This window comes from Heterodontus francisci, unplaced genomic scaffold (genome assembly GCF_036365525.1).
Source record: "Heterodontus francisci isolate sHetFra1 unplaced genomic scaffold, sHetFra1.hap1 HAP1_SCAFFOLD_43, whole genome shotgun sequence".
Taxonomy (NCBI): Eukaryota; Metazoa; Chordata; class Chondrichthyes; order Heterodontiformes; family Heterodontidae; genus Heterodontus; species Heterodontus francisci.
In genome coordinates this window covers 5,099,508-5,108,962 of record NW_027141852.1, presented here as the reverse complement: position 1 = coordinate 5,108,962, position 9,455 = coordinate 5,099,508, and the positions used below count along the sequence as shown (strand labels likewise).

At 47.6% G+C, this 9,455-nt stretch overlaps 1 non-coding gene across 1 annotated transcript; it reads right to left on the bottom strand.

Annotated features, from left to right (window-relative positions):
- Positions 1–289: 289 nt before the first annotated feature.
- Positions 290–363, bottom strand: trnat-agu (transfer RNA threonine (anticodon AGU)). The gene has a single exon. It is a non-coding gene; the product is annotated as a tRNA-Thr (tRNA).
- Between the last annotated feature and the right edge of the window lie 9,092 nt (positions 364–9,455).

The following is a 9,455-nucleotide window of genomic DNA, read 5'->3' as shown; positions in this document are numbered from 1 at the left end:
GTTAAAAGCAACACATAATGACACAAACACTCTCCTTCAGTGAGATTAATATCAAGCTGTTTTCCAGGTTGAATGTAACTGTGAACAAATTTATGTCAAAGAAGTTACCTTTGATGTATCAGCACTGAAGTTCTGTACAAGGAGGAACAGCCATTCCAAACTCATATCCTTCACTAAGGCTGTTTTTGTATGTGATTGAAATTCATCATGTATTTTGAATTGAAGCTCACAAGACAAAGATGTCAGTGTTGATAATGAAACTTTTCAAGCATGTTGCTACTGTAAAATAAGGCTCTGCTGGGAGTTGAACCCAGGATTTCTTGTTTACTAGACAGGTGCTTGAACCAACTAAGCTACAGAGCCAGACGTGGGTGACCTGTTGGTCTCGTGCTGATAGCAAGCTCACCAAAGAGCATGTCTTTGGCAAAGCGACCGTCATCCATTCAGCACACATGACCCAGTCAACAGAGTCACCGCTGACTCAAGAGGGCAAACATGCTGCAGATCCTTGCACGCTGGTGTACTTCTGCATTCGGCACTCTGTCCTGCCAGGAGATGCCCAATATCCATCTGAGACAGCGGAGGTGGAAGCTGTTCAGCTGCTTTTCTTGGCTTGCATAAGTTGTTGATGCTTCTCTACTGTAAAGGAGGGTGCTGAGAACACAAGCCTGGTACACGCGGAGTTTTGTATTTTCGATCAGTTTGCTGTCGGTTCACACTCGTCTTCTCAACTTTGACATGACAGCTGCAGCATTGACAATCCTGGTGCTGATTTCAGTATCAAGGGACAGATTGCTGGTGATTGTTGATCCAAGGTATGTGAAGCTGTTGACAACCTCCAAAGTGAGCCTGTCGATGTTGATGGAAGGTTGAGTCTCTACGTCCTGGCCCATAACTTTGATCTTCCTGCTGCTGATCGTCAGTCCAAACTCCTTGCAGGCCAGGGAGAACCGATAGACAAGCTGCTGTTAATGAACTTCATTATGGGATGTCAGCACAGCGTCATCAGCAAACAGCAACTCACAGACCAAGAACTGACTCATTTTGGTCTTGGTGCGCACTCTTGCCAAGATGAACAGCTTGTCATCAGCTCTGGTATGCAGGTGGACACCCCCATCTGAGTCACTGAAAGTTTAAAATAGCAGCATGGAGAAGAATATGCCAATTGTAAAGGATGTGAGCTGTGAGGAGGTTACAAGGAGGCTTCCAGGGGACTTGGGACAGGATAAGTGAATGAAATAACAGATGGAATATAATATGAAGAAGTGTGAAGTTATCCACTTTGGTAGAATAAACAGAAAGACAGAATATTTCTTAAATGGTGAGAGGTTGGGAAGTGTTGATGTCCAAAGGGACCTGGGTGTCCTTGTTCATGAGACACGAAAAGCTCGCATGCAGGTGCAGCAATCAATTAGGAAGGCAAATGGTATGTTGGCCTTAACACGAGGGGTCATGAGTACAGGAATAAAGATGTCTTGCTGCAATTGTATAGAGCCTTGGTGAGATCGTGCTGGAGTATTGTGCACAGTTTTGGTTTCCTTATCTAAGGAAGGATATACTTGCCACAGAGGGAGTGCAACAGAGGGTCACCAGACTAATCCCTGGGATGGTGGCATTGTTTTATGAGGAAACTGGGCTTGTATTCCTTAAAGTTTCATTTAAAAGGCCATTTAAAACTGAGATAGGGTGGAATTTCTTCACTCAGAGGGTGGTGAATCTTTGGAATTCTCTACCTCAGGGGTTTGTGAAAGTTCAATCATTGAGCATGTTCAGGACAGAAATTGATAGAAATCTTGATACTCATGACATCAAGGGATATGGGGAGAGCGCGGGGAAGTGGTGTTGAGGTAGATGATCATCAAGGATGTAATTGAATGACAGATCAGGCTCGACAGGGTAAACTGCCTCCTCCTACGTTCCGAAGAGAGTTTGCACCAGGACACAGCCCTGTTTTACCCCACTGCTGATCGTGAAAGTGTCTGATGTTGCTCCATTGTAACTGACGGAACTGTGCATGTTCTCGTGGAAAGAAGAGATGACGCCCAAGAGTTCAGGAGGGCAGCCTAGTTTCCACAGCAGTTTGAAGAGTCCGTCTCTGCAAACAAGATCGAAGGCCTTGGTGATGTCTATAAAGACAATGTAGAGTGGTCTGTCCTGTTCACAGTACTTCTCCTGTAACTGCCGAAGTGAGAAAATCATGTCGACTGTCGATCTACCAGCTCTGAAGCTGCACTGAGACTCAGGATAGATGTGATGTCAGGGTCTGCAATCTGGTCAGAGCAATGCGAGCAAAGACCTTCCCCACAATACTTAGCAAGCAGATGCCTCGCTAATTGCTGCAGTCACTGCGATCGCCTTTATTGTTGCACAAGGTGACAATGTTTGCATCACGCATGTTGAGAGGCGCAGATCTCCCCTTCCGACAGAGACACAGAAGTTCATGCGGATGCTGCAGCAGAGCTGCTTTTCCACTTTTGCTGATTCCAGGTGGAATATCATCATTTCCCAGGGCTTTACCACTGGCAAGACGGTCAATGGCGTTGTTGAGCTCTATGGTGGTGTCGCTGTCCAGCTCCTCCATGACAGGGAAGTCTGGAATGGTGCGGAGAGCTACTTCAATGGCAATGTTCTCCGTTATGTAGAGTTCAAGGTAATGCTCCACTCACCTTTCCATCTGCTTGTTAGGTTCAATGATGATCACCCCTGTCTTTGTCTTCAAAGGTGTTGATTTAGTTACTGCTGCTCCCATTGCTTTCATAATTTTTTTTTTATTCATTCATGTGATGTGATCATCACTGGCTAAGCCAGCATTTATTGCCCATCCCTCATTTCCCATGAGAAGGTGGTGGTGAGCTGCCTTCTTGAACCGCTGCAGTCTGTGTGAGGTAGGTACACCAACAGTGCTGTTAGGAGGGGAGTTCCAGGATTTTGACCCAGCAACAGTGAAGGAAAGGCGATATAGTTTCAAGTCACGATAGTGTGTGGCTTGGAGGGGAACTTGCAGGTGGTGGTGTTCCCATGAATTTGCTGCCCTTGTCCTTCTAGTTGGTAGAGGTTGCGGGTATGGAAGGTGCTGTCTAAGGAACCTTGGTTTGTTGAATTCCTTCATATGTCCCTCTAGCATCCCCCAGATTCAGTGGCAGTTTGTATGCTGTTGCAGAGTTTTAACCAGTATTGATTGGTGCAGTGCTGAGCAGTCTGCAGAGACTTGTTTCTGGCAGCTCTGAGAGCATCTAGAGTTTGTTTGCTGGAGACTTGTTTGTAGTTCATGAGGACTCTCTTCTTAGTTGCAGTAACTGACTCCATTTCAGTCCAATAAGCCTCAAACCAGTCAGCATTCCTCCCATCTCTTTTCCCATACACAGCGAGTGCAGAGTTATAGATGGTGGCGTGCAGATGATTCCACTTTGATACCACACTGAGGCCTTGGGCGTTTTCTGAAAGAGCCTGATCGAGGATGTTGAGGAACTCCTGGGTCCTTTCTGGATCAGTGGTTCGGCAAGTGTTGATCCGAGAACGACCTTTCTTCTTGGATGGGTGAAGCTTTCTTGGTTGAAGTCTGACCTTGCTACACACCAGGGAGTGGTCAGTGTCACAGTCAGCGCTATGATAGCTGCGTGTGATGAGGACACTGCTGAGGGTGGTACGTCTGGTGATGATAAGGTCTAGCTGGTGCCAGTGGCATGATCTCGGATGTCTCCAGGACTCCTTGTGGCACAGCTTGACCTGGAAATAGCTGTTCGTCACACAGCGTCCATGGTGACAGCATAGCTCCAGAAACCTCTGTCCATTTTCGTTCATCTTGCTAATCCCCTGGTGCCCTATGCTCGTTGGCCAAGCTGTCGTCAGTACCCAAGCTTGCGTCGAAATTCCCTAGAAGATACAGTCCCTCGGTGCTGGGAATTCTACTGATGGCAGTGTCAAGTGTCTCATAGAATTGATCCTTGACATCTGGGGTGGAGGTGAGTGTCGGCACATAGATGCATATGAGATTAACTGGGCCCGCGCTTGTTGACAAGTGAAGGGTAAGAAGTCTATCTGAGCCTACTGTGGGTGGTTCACTCATCACAAGTAGCATGTTATTTACTGTGAAACCCACTCCATGCTCACGAGTTTCCTCTTGGGCTTTCCCCTGCCAGAAGAAGGTGTAGTGTTTCTCTTTGAGGGATCCACTTTGAATGAGTCTAGTTTCTTGCAGCACAGCAATGTCCACATTGAGCCTTGTGAGTTCCTTGTCAATCACAGCTGTCTTGTGTGTGCCATCAACCTGCAGAAGGTTGTCGGTAAGGCCAGGACACATGGTCCTTACATTCCAGCTTGTGATGCGAAGCACTGGTGTCTTCTTTGTTGAGTTTGTCTTGCCTGGTGCACAGATTATCAATCGGCCAGTTGAGAGATATCTCTCGAAGCTGTAAGCACCCATTGAAGCAAGTAGGTCGTGGCAGGACAGCAACTAACTGACTGGGGGCTGCACAGCTTGGAGTAGGTTGTAGTTATCCATTGAGACGCGATGATCTCTCCCACTGTCAAAAGTAGCCCCTAGTGCTCCTACTCTACACCAATTGAGTGAGAGCTTATAATCGGTAACTGTTTCTTCCCATGTTTTGCTAATGTTTAACCATGAAGCTGGAGTGTCCTCTCCAGGGCACAGGCCTGGGCAAATAGTATGGAGACACTGAGCATCAGGACCCCTCTCAGCATTGCTAGTATTGTCCAAAGGAAAGGAAAAAACCAGTACTATTTGGTACCAGCTCTGCTGTAGGAGTTGCTGGAAAACTACCTGATAAGTAACAGGTATGGGACTCCACTCCGGATTTACTGTCCAGGTTTACTCCCTAAGCCTTCTTCTCTCTCAAGACACCCACAGGGAAGTGAGACTTTTTGCCCATAGATGGGGCTCTGTTTCTTGGCATCAGGATGGAACCACACGCCAGTGGGCCTGCATGACATGCACAAGGATATCACACACTGCCCCATCCCTGTGACAGCTCAGAGAGATACCCTGATGATAATATACCCCACAGGAAAATCACAAACAGCCCCCTCCCTAGGACAGCTCAGGGTCAGACACTGCACACACTGCAACAACAGTGACATTGCTGGATTAGTCCCTCCATTCTGAAAAACAAGCATTCACCCTACTTTATGCTTTCCGTCTCTCAGCCAATTTTGTATCCACGCTGCCACTGCCTCTTTAATCCCATCTGCTCACATTTTGTTAACAAGTCTATTTTATGGTACTTTTTCAAACACAATTTTGAAGTGCAGACACACACCATCAACCTCACCACCCTGGTCAACTCTCTCTGAAACTTCATCAAAGAAATTAATTCATTAATTAATTCATACACAATCTTCCTGTAACCAATCTGTACTGGCTGTCATTTATTAGCCCATGTTCTACCAAGTGCCAGTTAATTTTCTCCTGGATAATTGTCTCTAAAAGTTTCCCCACCACTGACATTAGACGAACTGGTCTGTAGTTCCTGGGTTTATCTCTCTTTTTAAACAGGGCTGTAAAATTAGCAATCCTTGCAGACTTATCTTTCAGTTCTGGAAAGTCTATTGTGGACAATCTCTTTGGGCATGACTTTAACCAATGAAAGCAACAGGATACTTGATTAATAAGTCCAGAACTTTTATTGAGAGTAAAATAGTACTTAATAATTGGAAGTAAAATTATCTTGAACAAACTTGGGGAATATAACTTTACAGCTCTGGCAGGTGTGTGGACTGGTCGAGCTTGGTCTCAGAGTGTCACGGTCCTCTTTGTCCAGCCTAGATCCCTCATCAGGTGGAGAACTTGGTCGATGATCTGAGCCTTTACCCCTGAGATCTTATCGTGCTCCTGCACACTGAAACCTTACAAGATCCCTACTTTTAACCCCTGGATGGCCATCACACCACCTTGTAAAATAATAATTGGTCTGAGCTGTTGCTACGTACATTTAATTGATGATGTTTTCCACTAACAGCCAACTGTCCTCAGAATCTCAGACATGAGTACAATGGAGTGGTTTCACACTGTCTCCCAATCTGATCTGAAACAAGTTTCCTATTCATTAAATCTAGACTCTTGAAAATGATGGAAATACTCAGCAGGTCTGGCAGCATCTGTGGAGAGAGAAACAGAGTTAACGTTTCAGATCTGTGATCTTTCATCAGAACTGGGCTGAAATTGTCTGAGGGACTGAGATTGTGGAATCAATTTCAGGGTCAAAAACATTGTACTCTGTAAGGAAAGGAAGATGGTGATTATTAAGTATTCTTTTGGGCCTCCTTATCTCGAGAGACAATGGATACGCGCCTGGAGGTGGTCAGTGGTTTGTGAAGCAGCGCCTGGAGTGGCTATAAAGGCCAATTCTGGAGTGACAGGCTCTTCCACAGGTGCTGCAGAGAAATTTGTTTGTTGGGGCTGTTGCACAGTTGGCTCTCCCCTTGCGCCTCTGTCTTTTTTCCTGCCAACTACTAAGTCTCTTCGACTCGCCACAATTTAGCCCTGTCTTTATGGCTGCCCGCCAGCTCTGGCGAATGCTGGCAACTGACTCCCACGACTTGTGATCAATGTCACACGATTTCATGTCGCGTTTGCAGACGTCTTTATAACGGAGACATGGACGGCCGGTGGGTCTGATACCAGTGGCGAGCTCGCTGTACAATGTGTCTTTGGGGATCCTGCCATCTTCCATGCGGCTCACATGGCCAAGCCATCTCAAGCGCCGCTGACTCAGTAGTGTGTATAAGCTGGGGGTGTTGGCCGCTTCAAGGACTTCTGTGTTGGAGATATTGTCCTGCCACCTGATGCCAAGTATTCTCCGAAGGCAGCGAAGATGGAATGAATTGAGACGTCGCTCTTGGCTGGCATACGTTGTCCAGGCCTCGCTGCCGCAGAGCAAGGTACTGAGGACACAGGCCTGATACACTCGGACTTTTGTGTTCCGTGTCAGTGCTCCATTTTCCCACACTCTCTTGGCCAGTCTGGACATAGCAGTGGAAGCCTTACCCATGCGCTTGTTGATTTCTGCATCTAGAGACAGGTTACTGGTGATAGTTGAGCCTAGGTAGGTGAACTCTTGAACCACTTCCAGAGTGTGGTCGCCAATATTGATGGATGGAGCATTTCTGACATCCTGCCCCATGATGTTCGTTTTCTTGAGGCTGATGGTTAGGCCAAATTCATTGCAGGCAGACGCAAACCTGTCGATGAGACTCTGCAGGCATTCTTCAGTGTGAGATGTTAAAGCAGCATCGTCAGCAAAGAGGAGTTCTCTGATGAGGACTTTCCATACTTTGGACTTCGCTCTTAGACGGGCAAGGTTGAACAACCTGCCCCCTGATCTTGTGTGGAGGAAAATTCCTTCTTCAGAGGATTTGAACGCATGTGAAAGCAGCAGGGAGAAGAAAATCCCAAAAAGTGTGGGTGCGAGAACACAGCCCTGTTTCACACCACTCAGGATAGGAAAGGGCTCTGATGAGGAGCCACCATGTTGAATTGTGCCTTTCATATTGTCATGGAATGAGGTGATGATACTTAGTAGCTTTGGTGGACATCCGATCTTTTCTAGTAGTCTGAAGAGACCACATCTGCTGACGAGGTCAAAGGCTTTGGTGAGATCAATGAAAGCAATGTAGAGGGGCATCTGTTGTTCACGGCATTTCTCCTGTATCTGACGAAGGGAGAACAGCATGTCAATAGTCGATCTATCTGCACGAAAGCCACACTGTGCCTCAGGGTAGGCGCGCTCGGCCAGCTTCTGGAGCCTGTTCAGAGCGACTCGAGCAAAGACTTTCCCCACTATGCTGAGCAGGGAGATTCCACGGTAGTTGTTGCAGTCACCGCGGTCACCTTTGTTTTTATAGAGGGTGATGATGTTGGCATCGCGCATGTCCTGGGGTACTGCTCCCTCGTCCCAGCACAGGCATAGCAGTTCATGTAGTGCTGAGAGTATAGCAGGCTTGGCACTCTTGATTATTTCAGGGGTAATGCTGTCCTTCCCAGGGGCTTTTCCGCTGGCTAGGGAATCAATGGCATCACTGAGTTCCGATTTGGTTGGCTGTATGTCCAGCTCATCCATGACTGGTAGAGGCTGGGCTGCATTGAGGGCAGTCTCAGTGACAGCATTCTCCCTGGAGTACAGTTCTAGGTAGTGCTCAACCCAGCGGTCCATCTGTTTGCGTTGGTCAGTGATTATGTCCCCCGATTTAGATTTGAGGGGGGTGATCTTCTTGATGGTTGGCCCAAGAGCTCTCTTCATGCCATCATACATTCCTCTGATGTTTCCGGTGTCTGAGGCCAGCTGAATATGACTGCATAGGTGTTGCCAGTAGTCGTTTGCGCAACGCCTAGCTGTTCTTTGTGCAGTACTTCTGGCTGCTTTAAGTGCTGCGGATATTAAATCGCTGGGGGCTTTCTTGTAGTTCAAAAGTGCAATGCGCTTAGCGGCTATGACAGGTTCCAGCTCTTCATTATGAGATTGAAACCAGTCTGCATTTCTCTTCGCACTTTTGCCGTAGGTGGTCAAAGCTGACTCATAGATGGCGTCTCTGATGTGGGCCCACTTGGTCTCAGCATCCCCTGTGGGAGTGTTTTGAAGGGCTGTTACAAGTGAATTTAGAAATTTTTGTAACAGCTGTGGGTGAGAAATTCTGCTCGTGTTGATGCGCGGGTGGCCCTTCTGCTTGAAATGATGCAACTTCTTTGGTCTGAGTCTAACCTTGCTGCACACCAGGGAGTGGTCGGTGTCGCAGTCCGCACTGTGGAAGCTGCGTGTGATTTGAACACTGTTTAAGGCGGCTCGCCTTGTGACAATGAGGTCTAGCTGGTGCCAACGACGTGATCTTGGGTGCCTCCATGAAACCTGGTGACAGGGTTTAGCGTGAAAGAACGAGTTGGTGATGCAGAGGTTATGATAGGTACACAACTCAAGCAGTCTCTGCCCGTTCTCATTCATCCTTCCAACACCATAGCGCCCAAGGCAGGAGGGCCATGAGTCATGGTCGGCCCCAACCCTGGCATTAAAGTCCCCCAGCAGGAATAGGTGTTCGGTGTTGGGGATGCTGCTAATGATGTTATGGAGTTGTTCATAGAACTGGTCTTTAGCTTCAGGTGCGGAGCAGAGTGTTGGAGCATAGATGCTGAGTAGGTGTACTGGACCAGAGGTGGTGAGCAGTCGGATGGACAGTATGCGTTCCGAGCCATTTGAGGGAGGCTCTATCATGCTGAGCAAGGAGTTTCTGATGGCGAAGCCCACTCCATGCTGTCTTGGTTCTTCAGGATCCCTGCCCTGCCAGAAGAAGGTGTAGTCTTGCTCTGCTAGAGAGCCACTCGCGGGGAGGCGAGTCTCCTGCAGTGCTGCAATGTCCACATTGAATCTACTGAGCTCGTTGTTAATGATGGCGGTCTTCCGAGAATCGTTGATTTGTGTAAGGTCTTCCGACAGGCCAGGACACATAGT